Raw genomic sequence first — 23,167 nt, 5'->3', positions numbered from 1 at the left:
GGAGATCAGTCCTGGATGTTCACTGGAAGGTCTGAGCTGAAGCCGAAACTCCAGTACTTTGGCCACCTCTTTCAAAGAGTTGACTCATTGGAAAAGACCCTGATGCTGGGAGGGGTTGGAGGCAGGAGAAGAAGGGGACGACAGAGGATGAGGTGGCTTGGTGGCATCACCAACTCAGTGGACATGAGTTTGGGTAGGCTCCAGGAGTTGGTGATGGACAGGGAGGCCTGGTGTGCTGCGGTTCATGGGGTCGCAAAGAGTCTGACATGACTGAGCGACTGAACTGAACTAAACTGAACTGAACTAATGTGAGCCAAGTTAGCTCCTGGTTTGTTTTCGCTGACTGTATAGAGCTTCTCCATCTTTGACTGCAAAAAATATAATCAATCTGATTTCAGTATTGACCATCTGGTGATGTCCATGTGTAGAGTCTTCCCTTGTGTTTTTGGAAGAGGGTGTTTGCTATGTCCACTTAGTTCTCTTGGCAAACTCTGTTAGCCTTTGCCCTGCTTCATTCTGTACTTCAAGGCCAAATTTTCCCATTACTTCAGGTATTTCTTGACTTCCTATTTTTGCATTCCAGTCCCCTATAATGAAAAGGACAGCTTTTTTGGGTATTAATTCTATAAGGTCTTGTAGATCTTCATAGAGCCATTCAATTTCAGATACTTCAGCATTATTGGTCAGGGCATAGACTTGAATTAACATGATATTGAATGGTTTGGCTTGGAAACGAACAAAGATCATTTGTCATTTTTGAGACTGCATCCAAGTACTGCATTTCAGACTCTTTTGTTGACTATGATGGCTACTCCATTTCTTTTAAGTGATTCTTGCCCACAGTAGTAGATATAATGATCATCTGAGTTATATTCACCCTTTTATATTCACCATTTTAGTTTGCTGATTCACAGAATGTCGATGTTTACTCTTGCCATCTCCTGTTTGACCAGTTGCAATTTGGCTTGATTAATGGACCTAACATTCCAGGTTCCTATGCAATATTGCTCTTTATAGTATTGAGCTTTATTTCCATCACAAGTCACGTCCACTACTGGATGCTGTTTTTCCTTTGGCTCCTTCTCTTCATTATTTCTGGAGTTAGTTCCAGTAGTTCCACTGATCTCCAGTAGCATATTGGGCACCTATCAACCTGGGGAGTTCATCTTTCAGTGTCCTAGCTTGTTGCATTTTCATACTGTCCCTGGGGTTCTCAAGGCAAGAGAACTGAAGTGGTTTGTCATTCCCTTCTCCAGTGGACCACGTTTTGTCAGAACTCTCCAACATGACCCATTCGTCTTGGGTGGCCCTATACAGCATGGCTCATAGTTTCATTGAGTTAAACAAGGCCGTGGTCCATGTGATAAGTTTGGTTAGTTTTCTGTGATTTTTGTTTTCAGTCTGTCTGCCCTCTGATGGAGAAGGATAAGAGTATTATGGAAGCTTCCTGATGGGAGGGACTGACTGTGGGGGAAACTGGGTTTTGTTCTGATGGGTGGGGCTGTGGTCAGTAAATCTTTCATCAGTTTTTTTGTTGAAGGGTGGAGCTGCGTTCCCTCCCTGTTATTTGACCAGAGGCCAAACTATGGTGGAAGTAATGAAGATAATGGCAACCTCCTTCAAAGGGTCCCATGCATGCACTGCTACACTCAGTGCCCCCACCCTTGCAGAAGGCCACCACCCACCCATGCCTCCAGCAGAGACTCCTGGACACTCATGGGCAAGTCTGGGTCAGTCTCTTGTGGGGTCACTGCTCCTTTCTCCTGGGTCCTGGTGTGTACAAGATTCTGCTTGTGCCCTCCAAGAGTCTGTTTTTTCAGTCCTGCATAAGTTCTCCTGGCTCTATGGTGGGCTAATGGTGACCTCCTCCAAGAGGGCTTATGCCATACCCAGGTCTACTGCACCCAGAGCCCATTCCCCCACAGCAGTCCACTGCTGACCTATACCTCATCAGGAGACACTCAAACACAGTCTGTCTCAGACTTAAATTGAAGAAAGTAGGGAAAACAACAAGACCATTCAGGTATGAGCTAAATCAAATCCCTACAGTTGAAGTGAGAATGAGATTCAAGGAATTGGATCTGATAGGCGGAGTGCCTGAAGAACGATGGAATGAGGTTCGTGACATTGTACAAGAGGCAAGGATCAAGACCATCCCCAAGAAAAAGAAATGCAAAAGGCAAAATGGTTGTCTGGGGACGCCTTACAAACAGCTATGAAAAGAAGAGAAGTGAAAGGCAAAGGAAAAAAAGAAAGATACACCCATTTGAATGCAGAGTTCTAAAGAATAGCAATGAAAGATAAGAAAGCCTTCACAGGAATCAATGCAAAGAAATAAAGGAAAACAATAAAATAGAAAAGACTAGAGATATCTTCAAGAAAATTAGAGATACAAAGGGAACATTTCATGCAAAGATGGGCACAATAAAGGAAAGAAATGGTATGGTCCTAATAGAAGCAGAAGATATTAAGAAGAGGTGGCAAGAATACACAGAAGAACTATACAAAAAAGATCTTCGTGACCCAGATAATCACAAAGGTGTGATCACTCACCTAGAGCGTGACATCCTGTGATGAAAAGTCAAGTGCGCCTTAGGAAGCATCACTAAAAACAAAGCTGGTGGAGGGGATGGAATTTCAGTTGAGATATTCAAATCTTAGAAGATAATGCTGTGAAAGTGCTGCACTCAATATGTCAGCAAATTTGGACCACTCAGCAGTGGCCACAGGACGGGAAAAGGTCAGTTTTCATTCCAATCCCAAAGAAAGGCAGTGCCAAAGATTGCTCAAACTACTGCACAATTGTACTCATCTAACACGCTAGCAAAGTAATGCTCAAAATACTCCAAGCCAGGCTTCAACAGTACATGAACTGTGAACTTCTAGATGTTCAAATTGGATTTAGAAAAGGCAGAGGATCCAGAGATCAAGTTGCCAACATCAGTTGGATCATCAAAAAAGCAAGAGAGTTCCAGTAAAACATCTACTTCTGCTTTATTGACTAGCCAAAACCTTTGACTCTGTGGACCACACAAACTGTGGAAAATTCTTCAAGAGATGGTATTACAAGAGCACCTTACTTGCCTCCTGAGATATCTGTATGCAGCTCAAGAAGCAATAGAACTGGACATGGAACAACAGACTGGTTCCAAATTGGGAAAGCAGTACATCAAGGCTGTATATTAGCACCATGCTTATTTAACTTATATGCAGAGCACATGATGAGAAATTCTGGACTGGATGAAGCACAAGCTGCAATCAAGATTGCTGGGAGAAATATCAATAACCTCAGATATGCAGATGTTACCACCCTTATGGCAGAAAGTGAAGAAGAACTAAAGAGCCTCTTGATAAAAGTGAAAGAGGAGAGTAAAAAAGTTGGCTTAAAGCTCAACACTCAGAAAACTAAGATCATGTCATCTGGTCCTATCACTTCTTGGCAAGTAGATGGAGAAACAGTGGAAATGGTGACAGACTTTATTTTGGGGGGCTCTAAAGTCACTACAGATGGTAACTGCAGCCATGAAATTAAAAGATGCTTGCTCCTTGGAAGAAAAATTATGACCTACCTAGACAGCTTATTGAAAAGCAGAGACATTACTTTACCAACAAATGTCCATCTAATCAAAGCTATGAATTTTCCAGTAATCATGTATGGATGTGCTAGTTGGACCATAAAGAAAGTTGAGCATGGAAGAGTTGTTGCTTTTGATCTGTGGTGTTGGAGACTCTTGAGAGCCCCTTTGAGAGGAAGGAGATCCAACTAGTCCCTCCTAAAGGAAATCAGTCCTGAATATTCATTGGAAGGACCAAAGCTGAAGCTGAAACTCCAATACTTTTGCCTCCTGTTGCAAAGAACTGACTCATTTGAAAAGACCCTGATGCTGGGAAAGAGTGAAGTCAGGAGGAGAAGGGGGTGACTGAGGATGAGAAGGTTGGATGGCATCACTGACTCAATGAACATGAGTTTGAATGAACTCGTTTTGGTGATGGACAAGGAGGCCTGGTGTGCTGCAGTTCATGGGGTCACAAAAAGTCAGACATGGCTGAGTGATGAACTGAACTGAACACCTATCCTGCTCAAATTCTTCCAGAAAACTGTACTGGAGGAAAACTCCCAAACACAAACTACCAAAAAACAAGACCACCATCACCCTGATACCAAAATGAGATAAAGATATCACAGAAAAGAAAATTACAGGCCAATATCACATATGAACAGAGATGAAAAATTCCTCAGCAAAATTCTGGCAAATAGAATCCAATAGCACATTACAAGGATCATACATCATCATCAATCAAGTTTATCCCACAGATACAAGGAAGCTTCAATATAGCAAATCAGACAATGTTATATACAATATTCACAAATTGAAAGATTTTTTTAAAATGTGATTCTTTCAATAGATGCAGAGAAAGCTCCTTACAAAATTCAAGACACATTTGTGATAAAATGGCAAGAAGTAGGGAAGGAAGGAACATGTCACAACTTAATAAAGGTCATATACAACAAACTCACACCAAGCATTATTCTGAAAAGTGAAAAATTGTACCCATTTCCTCTAAGATCAGGCATAAGACAAAGGTTCCCACTGTCACCACTATTTTTCAACATAGTTTTGGAAATTCTAGCCACAGCAAACGGAGAAGAAAAAAAAAATTTAAATGGAATCCAGACTGGATAAGAAGTAAAACTCTCTCTGTTTGCAGATGACATGATACTATGTGTAGAAAATCCTAAAGATGCCACCAGAAAATAGATAGAGCTAATCAATGAATATGGTGATGTCACAGGATATAAAATTACTACACATAAATCTCTTGCATCCCTTTACACTAACAATGAAAAATCAAAAAGGGAAATTAAGGAAACAATCTCACTCACCAAGGCAACAAAAAGAATAAAATACTTAGGAATAAATTTGCCTAAAAATACAAAAGAGCTGTATGTGAAAAAGAAAACCTTGATGAATGAAATCATATACAGTCCATGGAATTCTCCAAGTTAGGATACTGCAGTGGGTAGCCTTTACCTTCTCCAGGGAATCTTCCCAACCCAGGGATTAAACCCAGGTCTCCTGCATTGCAGGCAGAATCTTTACCAGCAGAGCCACCAGGAAAGCGCAAATGAAATCAAAGATGACACAAATAGGTGGGGAGATATACCATATTTTTGGATTGGAAAAATCAATATTGTAAAAATGATTATAATACCCAAAGGAATCTACAGATTCAGTGTAATCTCTATCAAACTACCAATGGAATATTTTCACAGATCTAGCACAAAAAAATTTCACAATTTATATGGAAACACAACAGACCCTCCATAGCCAAAGCTTTCTTGAGGGGAAAAAAAAAAACAAAAACAGAGCTAGAGGAATCAACCTTGCTGACTTCAGACTAAACGGCAAAACTACAGTCATCAAGAAAGTGTGGTACTGGCACAAAAACTGAAATATGGACACATGGAACAAGAAACAAACCCACACTCATATGGGCAAAAAGATGTATTTGACAAAAGATGTAAGAATGTACAGTGGAGAAAACATAGCCTCTTCAATAGGTGGTGCTTGGAAGACTGTATAGCTATGTATAAAAGATGAAACTAGAAGACTTCCTAACACAATACAGACGCACACACACACAACTCAAAATGGATTAAAGACTTAAATATGAGACCAGAAACTATAAAGCTCTTTGAGGAAAACATAGTTAATACACTTTTACATAACTCACAGCAAGATTCTCTTTGACTTCCCTCCTAGAATAATGGGAAAAAACACAAAAAAGCAAATGAGACCTAATTAAATTTAAAAGGTTTAGCACAGCAAAGGAAAGAATAAACAAGATTAAAAGACAATCCTCAGAGTGGGAAAAAAATAATTGCAAATGAAACAACTAACAAAGGATTAAACTCCAAAGTATATAACCAGCTCATACAGCTCAATATCAGAAAAACAAACAGTTCAATAAAAAGGTAGGCAGAAGACCTAAACAGACATTTTTCCAAAGAAGATATACAGATGGCCAATAAACATATGAAAAGATACTCAACATCACAATTATTAGAGAAATGTAAATCAAAACTACAGTAAGGTACCACCTCATGTCAATCAAAATGGTTATCATAAAAAAAAAAAAAAACTGCAAACAATAAATGCTAGAGAAGATGTTGAGAAAAGGAACCCTCTTGTACTGTTGCTGTGAATGTAAATTGATACAGCTACTAGAAGAAAAGTATGGAGATTCCTTAAAAAAACTAGGAATAAAACTGCCATATACCCTAGCAATACCACCATTGGGCATGTACCCTGAGATAACCACAGTTGAAAGAAACACATAACATGTACCCCAGTGTTCATGGCAGCACTATTTACAATACGTAGGACATGGAAGCAACCTAGATGTCCACTGACAGATAAATTAATAAAGAAGTTGTGGGGTACACACACACACACTCATAAAGGAATATTATTCAACCTTAGAAAAGAACAAATTTGAGTCAGTTCTAATGAGGTGGATGAAACTAGAACCTGTTATACACAGCGAAATAAGTCAGAAAAAAAGAAAGACAAATATTGTATCTTAATGCATATATATGGAATTGAGGGGGGAAAAAAGTTATTAACGTAGATATTTGCAGGGAAAGAATGGAGAAGCAGATATAGAAAACAGACTTGTGAACCCAGAGGGAAGAAAGTTCAGTTTAGTCGATCATTCGTGTCAGACTCTTTGCGAGCCCATGAATCGCAGCACGTCAGGCCTCCCTGTCCATCACCAACTCCTGGAGTTTAGTCAAATTCATGTCCATAGAGTCAATGATGACATCCAGCAATCTCATCGTCTGTCGTCCCCTTCACCTCCTGCCCCCAATCCCTCCCAGCATCAGGGTCTTTTCCAACGAGGCAACACTTCACATGAGGTGGCCAAAGTATTGGAGTTTCAGCTTCAGCATCAGTCTTTCCAATGAACACCCAGGACTGATCTCCTTCAGTAGAGACTGGTTAGATCTCCTTGCAGTCCAAGGGACTCTCAAGAGTCTTCTCCAACACCACAGTTCAAAAGCATCAATTTTTCAGCACTCAACTTTCTTCACAGTCCAACTCTCACATCCATACATAACCACTGGAAAAACCAAAGCCTTGAAAAGTTATGACCAACCTAGATAGCATATTAAAAAGCAGAGACATTACTTTGCCAACAAAGGTCCGTCTGGTCAAGGCTATGGTTTTTCCAGTAGTTATATATGGATGTGAGAGTTGGACTGTGAAGAAAACTGAGCACTGAAAAATTGATGCTTTCCAACTATGGTGTTGGAGAAGACTCTTGAGAGTCCCTTGGACTGCAAGGCGATCCAACTAGTCCATCCTGAAGGAGATAAGTCCTGGGTGTTCACTGGAAGGACTGATGCTGAAGCTGAAACTCCAATACTTTGGCCACCTCATGAGAAGAGTTGACTCGTTGGAAAAGACCCTGCTGCTGGGAGGGACTGGGGGCAGGAAGAGAAGGGGACGACAGAGGATGAGATGGCTGAATGGCATCACCAACTTGATAAGCATGAGTTTGAGTGGACTCCGGTAGTTTGTGATGGACAGGGAGGCCTGTCATGCTGCGATTCATGGGGTCGCAAAGAGTTGGACGCAACTGAGCGACTGAACTGAACTGAACCTTTATCTCACCCCATACTTGTGTTCTACACACCAATATTCTCTTTCATGGTAGATATTTAGGAAAACAATTTTCAATAGAAATATAAGATTTCTTTGGATTTCTGGTGGAAATGCTTTCTAATATACTTTCTTTCACCAACACACAGAGTGCTGCTCTTTTTGTTCAGTCACTGAGTCACATCTGACTCCTTGTGACCCCATGGACTGCAACAACCAGGCTTCTTTGTCCTTCATCATCTCCCAGAGTTTGTTCAAACTCATGTCCATTGAGTCAGTGATGCCATCCAACCATCTCATCCTCTCTTTCTCCTCCTGCCTTCAATCTTTCCCAGCATCAGGGTCTTTTCCAGTGAGTCAGCTCTTCTCATCTGGTGTCTAAAGTATTAGAGCTACAACATTAGTCCTTCCAATGAATGTTCAGGGTTGATTTCCTTTAGGATTGACTGCTTTGATCTCCTTGCAATCCAAGGGACTCTCAAGAGTCTTCTCCAGCACCCACTGGTGGCTCAGATCATAAAGAATCTGCCTGCAGTGTGAGAGACTGGAGTTTGATGCCTGGGGCTAGAAGATGCCTTGGAGGAGGGAATGGCAACCTACTCCAGTATTCTTGCCTTGAGCATTCCATGGATAGAAGAGTCTGGGTCCTCCAGTGCCACCAGCGATCCTTCTCTAGTCTCACTATGGGGCTTCCCGGGTGGCCGTAGTCTAAATAACCCACCTGAAATGCAGCAGACTTAAGAGACTTGAGTTCGATTCCTGAGTTGGGAAGAGCCCCTGGAGAAGAGCATGGTAACCCACCCCAGTATTCTTGCCTGGAGAATCCCATGGACAGAGGACCCTGACAGGCTACAGTCAGTGGGGTCACAGGGTTGGACTCAACTGAAGCGATTCAGCATGCTTATATTATCACTATGTATTTCTTGCTTTAAGCACATTTTGTTACATTAATAGATATTCTCATCTATTTTTCTTCTACTAGTTGATAAGTTAATTGAAAGAAGCTATTGTTATTTCCCCATCTCAACAGAGTCAGCACATAGCATTCTATGTGATATTGTACTAAGAATTCAATCCATATTTAAAATAATAAATAAGTGAATGAGTGAGAAAGTAATGAGAAGCCAGATTTCTCACATGAAATATTTAGCAAAAAGAATTTTAAGTACTTCTTGTGTCTTTAATTTTTGCAGAGACAAAAATAAACTAATTTATGGTTCACTCTTACCTCTGAAGATTTCCCCTGCCTTTACAAAATCTCTTAAAACTTGCCATATATTATGAAACTGTTAGTTGCTCTGTCGTGTCTGACTTTTTGTGACCTCATGGACTGTAGCCAGCCAGGCTCCTCAGTCCATAAGTTTTTCCAGGCAATAATACTGAAGTGGGTTCTCATTTCCTTCTTCAGGGATATATATTATAGCTTGGAATAATACTTGAGTTCCAATAAGTAGACTGGTTAGAAAAATGATGAATGAGAAGATTCCTTTGCCAACAGTTCCTGTTAAGATAAATGCATTGTTATTTTTTTGTTGTTTCTATCTTTTGGGTTTTCTTTCTCATTATCATTTACAATATAGGACCTGTTTAATTAATGGCATGTTTTTAAGGTTCAAGTCAATGAAGAAGCATAAGAAAATCCATTTGAGAATTTATAATTCATTACTCAGACTAGAACACTCTTATTTACAGCATTTTCTTTACGATGTTAGCTAATTGGTATTATCAGAGAGTATGTATCAATTATTTTTGGCTTCTCTCTGTTGATTCCAATAAAATGGAAGTTGAGCACAGTGAAGTTTCACTGTTTGGTTGTCAAAACGCAGCATACTGTTATTAAATAAGCTATGGTTAATTAACTTTATAGGTTTTTGTTTTGTTCCATTTTAGAAGTTCTAATCAATGCAGTAGACATAAATCTGAACTGCATAAATTTGAACTAAGTGACTTAACTTTTGGAATCAAAGAAGAAACAAAATTATCACTTAAGTAGAAGTTATAATGCAAATGTATTTATTTTAGCAAGAAGAATCAAAACATGAAATAACTATCAATAGCCCTAGACATAAATGTTGGAATGCAGAAGAATAGGAAAGACATTTGTCTCATGATAATTAAAAACACATGAAGAAATAATAACTATAGTAGTTTATGCAGCCAGTGAAGATCAGCAAACACAACAAAATCTCGAAAAACTTCAGTTCCGTTCAGTTCAGTAGCTTAGTCATGTCCAACTCTTTGCGACCCCATGGACTGCAGCACGCCAGGCCTCCCTGTGCATCATCAACTCCAAGTTTACTCAGACTCATGTCCACTGAGTCAGTGATGCCATTCAACCATCTCATCCTCTGTTGTCTTAAGTTCAGAGAAAAACAAGCCTTTCTGATATGAGTAATGGGAGCTACAACTTTTGTGCCCCAAAGTGTAACTTGAGGATTGGACCTGCACTGGAGCAGTTTTGCAGAGACAAACAGAAGTCAGATGAGCCCTAGAAGAGGCTTGAGTAGGAAGAATGCAACACAGTCAAGATGGGCCCAGGTGCAAAAGCAAATCAAATGGCCAAACAATTCTTTCTGTACACACACACTCAGATTTAGCATCCATGGCTGAAGCAGGGGTGAAGAACAGCAGAGAGTGACTGCTTAGTTCACACATTATCAGGGCATTTGATTCTAGGATTCCTTATGTTTCTAGAGTTGAAACATAAGGTGAATGAAAACCACATCACCCTGCTCTCCCTGCACAGTCCAGCTGAACCACGAACACAGGTGAACTCAGCCTCAGCTCAACCTAAGTTGAGAAAAAATCAGAATGGTCAACTGTCACCCTAACCACCTGACAGAGCACAGGGTTTGTGTTATTTTAAAAAGAAAACAAAAAATACCATTCCAAAATATTGCTGTATTGCAAATTATCCCTAAATTTCATGATTTAAAACACCGATACCTCACAATATATGAATATGAATATGAAGTTGGACATGAACTGGGTCTATATAGATAAATACAAATAAATAAATAAAACATTTGCAAAAGAATGCTCTAGATTTATGAACAAAGAAGTGATGATAATTGCACTTTTGCAAAATCTTTCAAAATTCCTAACTGGGATATTAAAAATTTATTACTAGGTTAAATTAAAAGTCTCAATACATTGATGAAAGCAATCATATTTAGCTTTTCTGCAAAGGCTACTGCTTTGGGCTCTCTTGGTGGCTCAGTAGTAAAGAATCAATCTGCCAATGAAGGAGACACAGGAGACTCAGGTTTGGTCCCTGGGTAGGGAAGATCCCCTGGAAAAGGAAATAGCAACCCACATCAATATTCTCGCCTGGGAAATCCCATGGACAGAGGAGCCTGGTGGACTACAATCCATTGGGGTCTCAAAAGATTCAGACATGATTTAGCAACCAAACAACAACAAAGCTCTCTGTAGCTCTTTCTTTTTTCTGTGTTTGGCATGTTCATTAACAATATCTTAGCCCAAGCCATAAAATTTTAATTATTTTAGTTATGAAAGAGACTTGTTTCAGTAATTAAAACCTGAGTCGTGTTCATTTAAACACTTCCATTTCACATTTGACTCAAAGCCCTCCTGTTCCATCCCCAGCACTGTCAGGCTGAGCACTCCAGAGTGCTCAGTGATCCCCCTCTTCCACCAGTACCGCCAGTTCTCTTCCTCTCCTGGGGCAGGGGGGAGGGGTGCTGGTGCCTGTTGATAGAACAATGTAGACAGCCCCAGGCCTCACACAGTGAAGATGGTGATTATGGTGACAACGGTGGTTGTCATTGCTTGTCTGCCTACTAGTCACTGGTTCTTTGTTGCTTCCATGTTCTGTGGTCCTAATACATTTGCTGGTTCATCAAAAATTGGATCTTCCCCTACAAATTCTGCTGGCCTGGGAAAGCCTCTTGAAGTGCAACTTTTCTTTTCTCTCCTGCTCCAGGCCTTGCCACAGGCTGTGTAGTGCCTGTTACAGCTCGGGTCCTACCCCAGGACCTGGCCCTCTTGGATGCTGTGACCATGTGAAGGACCCACTGTACCCATGGAAGGTATTTAACTTTGCTATGATAAATGGAGGGGGTCTAGGCTCTAATTTCAGATGTCTCTTTTCTTCTGTGAACTAGTAGCAGAAGAAACTGAGCTGTCCTGACTCTGCAGTTTCCTAAGACGAAGGCTTCACTTATGGGAATTTAAGAAAACATGCTTCAGGCATTTTCAAGTGAAGAAGTTAGAAAGCAGGAGATGAATTCTGGTTTCTATAGAACTACATTCTTATAAAGAATACATTTCCACTCCCAGTTCACTTATTGCACTTTTTAAAATTTTATTTTATATTGGAGTATACTTGCTTTAAAATACTGTATTACTTTCAGGGGTACAGCAAAGTGATTCAGTTTTACATATATCCACTCTTTTTTCAGATTCTTTCCCCATATAGGTTATTACAGTGTACTGAGTAAAGTTCCCTGTGCTATACCATAGGTCCATGTAGATTATCTACTATACACGTAGTGGTGTATAGGTATTAATCCCAAACTCTTAATTTATCCTTCTCCATCACTTCCCTTTGGTAACCACAAGTTTGCTTTCTATGACTGTGAGCCTGCTTCTGTTGTACTTACTGTATTTCTTCATAGTTCAGCAGAAGAATCCAATCTCTTCTGGTATAAGGGTTCTATTCAGTTCAGTCACTCAATCGTGTCTGACTCTTTGTCACCCCATGAACCACAGCAAGCCAGGCCTCCCGGTCCATCATCAACTCCCAGAGTCCACCCAAACCCATGTCCATTGAGTCGGTGATGATATCCAGCCATCTCATCATCTGACATCCCCTTCTCCTCCTGCCCCCAATCCCTCCCAGCATCAGGGTCTTTTCCAATGAGTCGGTTCTTCACATGAGTTGGCCAAAGTATCAGAGTTTCAGCTTCAACATCAGTCTTTCCAATGAACACCCAGGACTGATCTCCTTTAGGATGGACTGGTTGGCTCTCCTTGCAGTCCAAGGGACTCTCAAGAGTCTTCTCCAACACCACAGTTCAAAAGCATCGATTCTTCTGCACCCGGCTTTCTTTATAGTCCTACTCTCACATCCATACATGACTATTGGAAAAACCATAGCCTTGACTAGACAGACCTTTGTTCACGAAGTAATGTCTCTGCTTTTTAATATGCACATTGGTCATAACGTTCCTTCCAAGGAGTAGCTTCTTTTTATTTCATGGCTGCAGTCACCATCTGCAGTGATTTTGGAGCTCCCCCAAAATAAAGTCAGCCACTGCTTCCACTGTTTCCCCATCTATTTGCCAGAAAGTGATGGGACCGGATTCCATGACCTTAGTTTTCTGAATGTTGAGCTTTAAGCCAACATTTTTACTCTCCTCTTTCACTTTCATCAAGAGGCTCTTTAGTTCTTCTTCACTTTCTGCCATAAGGGTGGTGTCACCTGCATATCTGAGGTTATTGATATTTCTCCCGGCAATCTTGATTCCAGCTTGTGTTTCTTCCAGCCCACAGTGTTTCTCATGATGTACTCTGCATATAAGTTAAATAAGCAGGGTGACAATATACATCCTTGATGTACGCCTATTCCTGTTTGGAACCAGTCTCTTGTTCCATGTCCAGTTCAAACTGTTGCTTCCTGACTTGCTTACAGGTTTCTCAAGAGGCAGGTCAAGTGGTCTGGTATTCCCATCTCTTTCAGAATTTTCCACAGTTTATTGTAATCCACACAGTCTAAGGCTTTGGCATAGTCAATAAAGCAGAAATAGATGTTTTTTCTGGAACTCTTGCTTTTCCGATGATCCAGTGGATGTTGGCAATTTGATCTCTGGTTCCTCTGCCTTTTCTAAAACCAGCTTGAACATCTGGAATTTCATGGTTCATGTATTGCTGAAGCCTGGCTTGGAGAATTTTGAGCATTACTTTACTAGCATGTGAGATGAATTCAATTGTGCAGTAGTTTGGCACTTCCTTTCTTTGGGATTGGAATGAAAACTGACCTTTTCCAGTCCTGTGGCCACTGCTGAGTTTTCCATATTTGCTGACATATTGAGTACAGCAGCACTTTCACAGCATCATCTTTTCAGATGATGTAATTCAACTGGAATTCCATCACCTCCACTAGCTTTGTTCACAGTTATGCTTCGTAAGGTCCACTTGACTTCACATTCCAGGATGTCTTGCTCTAGGTGAGTGATCACACTATCATGATTATCTGAGTCCGGAAGATCTTTTTTGTATAGTTCTTCTGTTTATTCTTGCCACCTCTTCCTAAAGAGTCCTATACCAGGGAGCATAAGAATTTTATATGAATATTCAGGTATTCTCCTGACTCTGGATCACTTAGGAAGCTTGGTATCTGCACTTGTATCACCGCATTATTTGAGTTAGCCACCACAGCCTCCAAAATCATGGATCTCAACCAGTATCAACTTGCAATCACATACAAGTATACCTCTGTGTGGGAGACTCCTGAAAATAGGTGTAAGTTATCAATGGGGTTTTCAATCCCCTGCAATTTTCTATAAATACACAAAGTATGCAAGCCTGTGTCTTAGAGTATTTCATATTGTCAGGGATGATACTGGGCAATTCTACCTAAGGAGATGAATGGCTAATGTTCCTTTGGGGCCATTTTCAGTTGCATAGTTGACATTTCAGCATGAGTAAAATATTCAAAGTAGCATGAAAAGTGCAAATTAGGATTGGTAATAGCTGTGGCATCAGATGAATTAATATCATTTTCTGAAGTTATCTCATGCAAAATTCTTTTGAGAAAGACAAAGAATGAGCTATATAATTAAGCAAAATTTAGGCATCTTACAGTTGCTTCCTGTGAAGGCTTTTAAAATGATTGCTTTGTGTGAGTGTTTTAGTAGTTGTTAACTATGTAATTAGAAATACTTAACTATAGTAAATTTAAAAGTTTATTCCATCTACTGTAACTCGAATAAACAACACCCTCAGTTAAGCAAAGGAAAAGTATTCAGAAGTTTAAATCAGAGTGAAGGAAAACATACCATTTCAGTATTCTGGTGCTTTCTGAACTTCTCAGATTGACAGACTGTCATCACGACACTTACGCCTCTAAGGAACAGGGCTTGTTTTCTCATTGCACAGAGAAGAAAAGTGGTTTTCTGGTAGTAAGACTAGCACTTCTGCCATCTCTTAACACCAAATTTGACATGAATGGGGCACAACATCTTATAATTTTCCAAAAAGAGGCACCAGAGTTGTGACACCATCTTAAACTACTGTCAATGCTGTTCCCAGAGAGGATGGTTTACTGTGGGAATGCGACCCTGGGGATGAGGCTTTTGACAGTGCCTGGAATTCTGGGAGCTTTCACTATCCTGACTATCACTACATACCAAAAAAAACAGAACCCAACAAGCAAACAAAACACAAAGACATTTAAGTATTAAAGAAGGGTTATGTTTCTTTTCTTAAAAAGGTAAATTTATAATTGTAATATATGTTAGATTATTGTTAATGATAATACAGTCACATCTTCATGGTTACAAGAATAGGTAGCTAGCACTCTATTGAATGAGATTTATAAAAAAATCAATTTATAAATAAAATTGAATTTTAGAAATAAGATTGATAAATACAATTTCTATTTATAAATAAAATTTAATTCTATTATAGCAAAACTTACATTTGTCTAATACATATTAATTGCAGAGCACAATGTCTCACACCATTCCATTCCCCAAATTATCTTGTGAGACAGGGAAGTTTCACATTCTATAAAGAAGAATTTCAAACACAAAAACATTATTCACCTTATTTCAGATCACTTAGTTTGATAGGAAACTTGAAATTAGGTCCACTTCAGAATTGGTACCTTTTCTCATATGCCATGGTTGTGTCCACAGTATGGAAGAGGTGAAGAATATACCTCTCGAGATTCAACCAAATACCCAAAGAGGACTTCGACTTTGAAAAACATGTGTATGTTGGCTTTTGAACAAAAGTTTTTGAAAGCATTGAAAAATCGCGTGTTGCTTTCATTAGGGACACACCTGAATGAACTACTGACAATCAAAAATAAAGGCAGAAAAGCCAATGATGGATACGCTTTCATTATTCATTGCCCAGAACGTGAGACTGAAACACAATCTGAAACCAGGTTTCAGATGTTTGATGTTTTTTGTTTGTTTGTTTGTTTGTTTTAGGATAACTCTTTATTTTTGCTTTGCCATTGCTACATATGGCCTGTAGTATCTGATTATAACATCTTAGAAAGAATCAGGAGAAAATACATTCTGCTTGCAGAGATTTGCAGCTTTCTTTTTCTTTAATTCAATAAACAATTCCAGTTATATATAGAACTTCGAAAACTATACTCTTAGGGGTAATAGTTTAAGCTGGTCAATTAAAATGAAGAATTATTATTTAATTTACTCTCTCATCAGCACTCACACTAATTGATGAGATATGGAATGAGATATGGAATTCATAATCTACTCTCTCACAGCACCACACTAATTGATGAGAAGGCTAACTGGAACCGAGGAACTCAAGGCAAGAAGTTGATTTTGGTCCAGAGTGCAATTTCTAAGTATCGCACTAGGAGAGATGGCTTTAACATTCCAGTGGGCACTGGCTACCTTCTTCTGACCCAGGAGGGTAAAGACCAGCTTTGTGATCTCAAGAGTCATGACTTACTATACTACAAGACCAGAATGGAACATAGATTTTTAAGTAAATAGAATATAAGCAATCCTGTCAGAGAGGAAATTGGCAACTACTCAACCCTGACATTATATTAAAGATACCTTCAAATTATAGTATAAACGTTACTTAGAAAATAAAGTCATATGGTTCTCCTGAAAATAATTTGCCAGTGGCTCTGGACACTATGAAAACTGAAAGTATTAATCACTCAGTTGTGTCCAACTCTTTGCAACCCCATGGACTATAGCCCACCAGGCTCCTCTGTCCTTTGGATTCTCTAGGCAAGAATACTGGAGTGGGTAGCCGTTCCCTTCTCCAGAAGATCTTCCCTGACCTGGGGATTAAATCTGGGTCTCCTGCACTGCAGGCAGATTCTTTACCATCTGAACCATCAAGGAAACCCTATGATAGCACCAAATGCTTGGGATCTCCTGAAATGATTTCTTGGGGAGCAGTCAATATCCTGACATGGAATAACTGCTCACTTTCACTGGGTTTTGCCTTGCTCAAGCCCAGCAGGCAGAAACAGAGCAAATAGCCCAAGGAAGTTCATTTTGAGCAAATAGCAACTGGGGAATAACAAGAGTGGGAGCCAGAACTGGAGGTGAGAAAGCTCCTTTTGAGAGATAAATTATGTTGCCACATGTGGGATATGTTATGGGTGAGCCTTCGAAGTTTAAGCCCATGAGTCACCATCAGACATATCTCTGCACACAGATTCACCTTTGAGCAGATGGGAAAAGTACAAGACATGTGAATACTCAGTAACAGTGGGGACTGTTGGATTCTGAAACATAACACCTTCTATTAATGAAAGATAAGACTGAAAACCATATTATAAACTGTAATTATAGCATACACTGAATGTACCCATAATTTATGATTCAGTGCCTGACCATGTGAGAGCTACTTTAATAATGGTCTCTAGCTTATTGACGTTATGTTTTATTTGAATAATTATAGGGTTAGTGCTTCTTATTATAATTTGTGTGAAGATAGTCTTATCAAGTTACTCTGGTAACAGATGGTGTGTAAATGAATACAATAATAAAATAAATATTTTTCATTAACCTGATAACAGGACAGGCATATTGTGTGGATGGTGTTTTGGAAAAACTGTTTGATTGGCCATAAATGCTCTTATCACTTAAATTGCAAAGGGAAATGATAATAATGCATTTTTATTGCAGACATTTACTCAAGAATATTTCCATATCTACTGAGGGTATGGGGGTTTCTGTGGTGAAAGTGGGATCTTCATTGTTACCTGTGTAAATATGAGGGGAAAGTGGATATGTTCTCTTTTTCCTACCATGGGAACTGCAAAACTCTCATATGGAGCTGAGGATTACAGTAAAGTATTAATGCTTCTGTCTTACTTGCAATATTTTAATTCACATTATAGTCAACTCTTTCAATAGAACTAGTCAAAAGGCCTCATGTGTAAAATGGCCTTAATAATAATAAACATTTCCCAGTACAGTAAAGATTAAACAAAATAATGCATATTAAAATATGTTAAAATTATAAGATTTTTATAGAAGTAAAATTCTCTATTGGCCTCATTATATTTCAAGATCATTAAAACCTGCACTTAACTTCTCTCCTTTTTTAAATCTGTGTATAACTAAAATTTACTGAAATAAAATGTATATATAATGAAATACACATATTTTAAATGTACACTAAGTACCCTGAGTTTTTAAAATATATATCATTAACCACCTTAAAAGTCAATATAAAAGAGATTATCATATAATAAATTTCCCTTGTTTCATTTTCAGACATTCTTCATCCACCTCCCCCTTCCAGAGGCCACTGATGTTATTATTTATATTACTAGAGACTAGTTCTTTCTACTCTGGAGCTAAATATAAATGCACTTATATGGTATATATTTATTTATGCCTGGCTCCTTTTCCTCAGCATAATTTCTTGTTATCACTAGCACAATGTGGGAGGAAAGCTGAAATGTTCATTTTTTGAAATCCATAGAGTTTCTGACTACCCAAGAGACATCCTGGACTATGGTAAAATATCACTACATTTACTTTTCATTTTTATACCCATGGCATAGCTGACGTTATACAATGAACTGATCTTGAAGCCAAAGAAGTGGGTCTTGTCATTTAGTTGCTGAAAGGTAACAGGCAATGATTTAAATTCTCTACAGCTGTTTCCTTATGCATAATATGGAGATAATAATAATAAACAAGATTCAGTGTTTTAGTAAGGATTAATAACAACGTATATAAAAGGAAAGACTTTTGGGTTTTCTTGAGAATATAGAAAATAGATAATCTACAAAACTTATAACTTCCTTTCAAATCATCATAGGTGTCAGATCATGGGGAAACTAATCAGTCTCTGACCCAAGGTAGACTCTTTCTTGTGGAAGGAGGTATAAATGTTGGCATAGATAGGCAGACCACAGAGGAGAGTGACACTTCCATACACATGGAGAAAGAATTCAGCTAAAACTTATAATGAAAGCTCTATGTAAGTCATGTCAGGGTGCAGAAGCACTCCACAGAAGGCACAGGGAGGTCTGCATTCATTCAGTTCCTCTCTACATGAAAATAGTAAGAATATGATGGTTTTCTCAAGAAACTGCCCCTATTTTGCAAGTTTGGAGGAAGAGAGCCCTTGCTGCCTTAGGAAAGTCAAGAACCCCCACTTGGAACCAAATTTCCTACAGAACAAAGCCTTCATCTTCTGAGGATAGGGCAGCAAACACTACTGACACCAAGATACATGTGAAGACCCCTTGTATCTGAAGAAGAGAATAGGAAAAATGCCTGAGAAAGGAGTGGAAAATCATCCTGAGTCCAGACCATCAGCAATTTTCTACAGCTGGAGGATGGACTATTATTTCAAAAGTCCCACCATGAAGACACATGGACACAGCATGTGCTTAGACAGAGACAGGATCAGGACATCAGAGCAGATCCCGATTTTGCAACACTCAGCTAGCAAGTACCAAGAGCTGACATTCTACTTTTAGTCCTGGAAGTAGCAAACGTCTAGAAAGAGTTCATGAAGCAGTGATGATGAAATAAGAAAACAGAGCAAACCTTCCAGCAACCAAGTCCTCACTAGAAATATAAGGAAAAAGTGAAAGAATTTGAGGCTAGAAGTGCAGTAATAATAGCTATAGAAAAAAACAAAAGCCAAAATCACCTCATCATGTAACTAGATTGACTCTACCCTTAGAGTTAGAAAGAGGCATGGCTGTTTCCATATCAGAAAATAAATTATTTTGTCACTATTGTCATCTGTGTGTGCTCATGCTAAGTCTCTTCAGTTGTGTCCACCTCTGTATGATCCTATAGACAGTAGCCTGCAAGTTTCCTCTGTACATGGGGTTCTCCAGGCAAGAACACTGGAGTGACTAGCCATTTCCTTCTCCAGGGGATCTTCCCAACCCAAGGATCAAACCCATGTCTCTTATGTCTCCTACATTGGCAGGTGGGTTCTTTACCACTAGTGCCACCTCATCCACCCAATGACAAATTTCAATAGCAGCAACAATAACAATGACAACAACAATAACAACAAAATACATGATACACAGAATGGAAAAATAGACAACTCACTAAAAATACAAAGTGCTGAAGAAAAAGATTGAGAAGTCACCCAGATGTTGGAACTTTCAACAAAAATTTTAAATAACTGCAGTTAATGTGGTAGAGACTCTGAAAAGGTATAGAAAAGGTATAGAACATGCAGTAGAAGATGGGCAATGTCAGGAGAAAGATGGAAACTGTAAGAAAGAGAACATTTGAATTGACTCAAATACATTTATTTTAATGGCTGAGACACATATTACTGTGTAATATATGTGTATATGTACCACAACTTCCTTATCCATTCATCTGCTGATGGACATCTAGGTTGCTTCCATGTCCTAAATATTGTAAATAGTGCTGCAATGAACATTGGGGTACATGTATGAGGTAGATGAACCTAGAGCCTATTATACAGAATGAAGTAAGTCAGAAAGAGAAAGATAAAGAGAGAAAGACAAATGTCATATATTAATGCATATATATATGGACTCTAGAAACATAGTAATGGTGGTCCTACCTAGAGGACAGCAAAGGAGACATAGACATAAAAAACAAACTTTTGAACACAGTGGGAGAAGGGGAGAGTGGGATGATCTGAGATAATAGCTTTGAAACATATACATACCATATGTGAAACAGAGAGCCAGTGGGAGTTTAATGTATGAATCAGGGAACCCAAAGCCAATGCTCTGTGACAACTTGGAAGGATGAGGTGGGGAAGGAGGCGGGAGGGATATTCAGATGGAGGAGCCACACATATGCCTATGGCCGATTCATGTTGATATATGATAGAGGCCATCACAATATTGTAAAGTAATTATCCTTCAAATAAAATAAATTATTATTTAAAAAAAAAGAAAGAGTATATTTGAAATGTCAGAGGAAAAATACAGTAACAGAAATGAAGAATGCCCTCAAAAAACTCATCAGTGTATGGGAGACAGACTTGGACTGGGTAGAAACAGTGAACCTGCAAGATGCTCAATACTGATTCCTCAAGTTGAGTTCAGTTCAGTTGCTCAGTCGTGTCCAACTCTTTGCGACCCCATGAACTGCAGCAAGCCAGGCTTCCCTGTCCATCACCAACTCCCAGAGATTACTTAATCCCATGTCCATCGTGTCGGTGATGCCATTCAACCATCTCATCCTCTGTCATCCCCTTCTCCTCCTGCCCTCAATCTTTCCCAGTATCCGGGCCTTTCCCAGTGAGTCAGTTCTTTACATCAGGTGGCCAAAGTATTGGAGTTTTAGCTGCAGCATCAGTCCTTCCAATGAATATTCAGGACTGATTTCTTTTAGGATTGACTGGTTGGCTCTCCTCGCTGTACAAGAGACTCTCAAGAGTCTTCTCCAACACCACAGTTCAAATGCATCAATTCTTAAGCACTCAGCTACCGTTATAGTCCAACTCTCACATCCATACATGCCTACTTGAAAAACCATGGCTTTGACTAGATGGACCCTTGTCGGCAAAGTAATGTCTCTGCTTTTTAGTATGTTGCCTAGGTTGGTCATAGCCTTTCTTCCAAGGAGCAAGCGTCTTTTAATTTCATGGCCGCAGTTAACGTCTGCAGTGATTTTGGAGCCAAAGAAAATAAAGTCCCTCACTGTTTCCACTATTTCCCCATCTATTTGCCACGAAGTGATGGGACGGGATGCCTTGATCTTGGTTTTCTGAGTGTTGAGTTTAAAGCCACATTTTTCAGTCTCCTCTTTCACTTTCATCAAGAGACTCTTTAGTTCTTCTTTGCTTTCTGCCATAAGGCTGGTGTCATCTGCGTACCTGAGGTTATTGATATTTCTCCCAGTAATCTTGATTCCAGCTTGTACTTCATCCAGTCCGACATTTCACATGATGTACTCTGCACATAAGTTGAATAAGCAGGGTGACAATATACAGCCTTGATGTACTCCTTGCCTGATTTGGAACCAGTCTGTTCTATGTCCCCTTCTGTTTCTTCTTGATCTGCATACAGATTTCTCATGAAACAGGTCAGGTGGTCTGGTACTCCCATCTCTTTAAGAATTTTCCATAGTTTTTTGTGATCCACAGAGTCAAAGACTTTGGTGTAGTCAATAAAGCAGAAGTAGATGGTTTTCTGGAACTCTCTTGGTTTTTCAATGATCCAATGGATGTTGGCAATTTGATCTCTGATTTTTCTGCCTTTTCTAAGTCCAATTTCAACATCTTGAAGTGCACAGTTCACATACTGTTGAAGCCTGGCTCAAAGAATTTTTAGCATTACTTTGCTAGCTTGTGAGATGAGTGCAATTGTGCGGTAGCTTGACATTGTTTGGCATTGCCTTTCTTTGGAAATTTGAGTGATTCCGCAAACTGAAACACAAAGAGAGGTGAAAGGTTGGGTAGGGGTAGAATTGAGAGGGAACAGAGTATACAAAAGCTGTAAGACAATATGAAATAATCTAACACACATTTAATTAGAATCTCAGAAGGCAAAGACAAAGAGTAAGGAAGAAAATTTGAAATGGTGATGATGAATAGACCAAGAATGATGCAATAATAGTGGATGGCCCTCAACTACACTGCTAACCTCAGAGAACACCAAGCAGGTGAGCACATACACTTGTTATTTTCAAAGAACAGAAATCCAAATTAAAGACAAAATCTTAAAGGCATCCAGAGAAAAATAACACATTACATACAGAGAAACAGAATGATTAAATACAGAGCAAACAATGTTTCAGAAACTAAATAAGCAAGAACAAAATTGATTGGCATCTTTTATAGGACAAGAAAAGAAACAATTTTCAATACAGAAAAACAATCTTCAATATAGAATTGTATTCCAGGGACAATCTCTTTCAAAAATAAAAGGGAAAAAGAAGAAGAATTTTTTAAAAACATCAACAACTGAGAAAATTTATTATCAGCAGACTTGCATTACAATAAATGTTCAGAGAAGTGCTGCAAGTAGAAGAACTATATGAAACAGAAACTTGAATCTGAATAAATGAATGTCCAGAATATATAAAGACATCTTACAACTTAATAAGATTAAAGCAAAACCTGCATAATAAAATAGACAAAAAATTTAAGACATTAGAATGTCAAGTCGTTGAAGATTCATATGCCATTAGGATAATGGATTCTTGCACACAGTAGTAGATGTAATGGTCATCTGAATTAAATCCACCCATTCCTGTTCATTTTATCTCACTGATCTCTAAAATGTCAATGTTCATTCTTGCCATCTCCTGCTTGACCACGTCCAATTTACCCTGGTT

Source organism: Cervus canadensis, chromosome 28 (genome assembly GCF_019320065.1).
Source record: "Cervus canadensis isolate Bull #8, Minnesota chromosome 28, ASM1932006v1, whole genome shotgun sequence".
NCBI classification, from domain to species: Eukaryota; Metazoa; Chordata; class Mammalia; order Artiodactyla; family Cervidae; genus Cervus; species Cervus canadensis.
Note: the sequence above shows the minus strand (reverse complement) of the source record.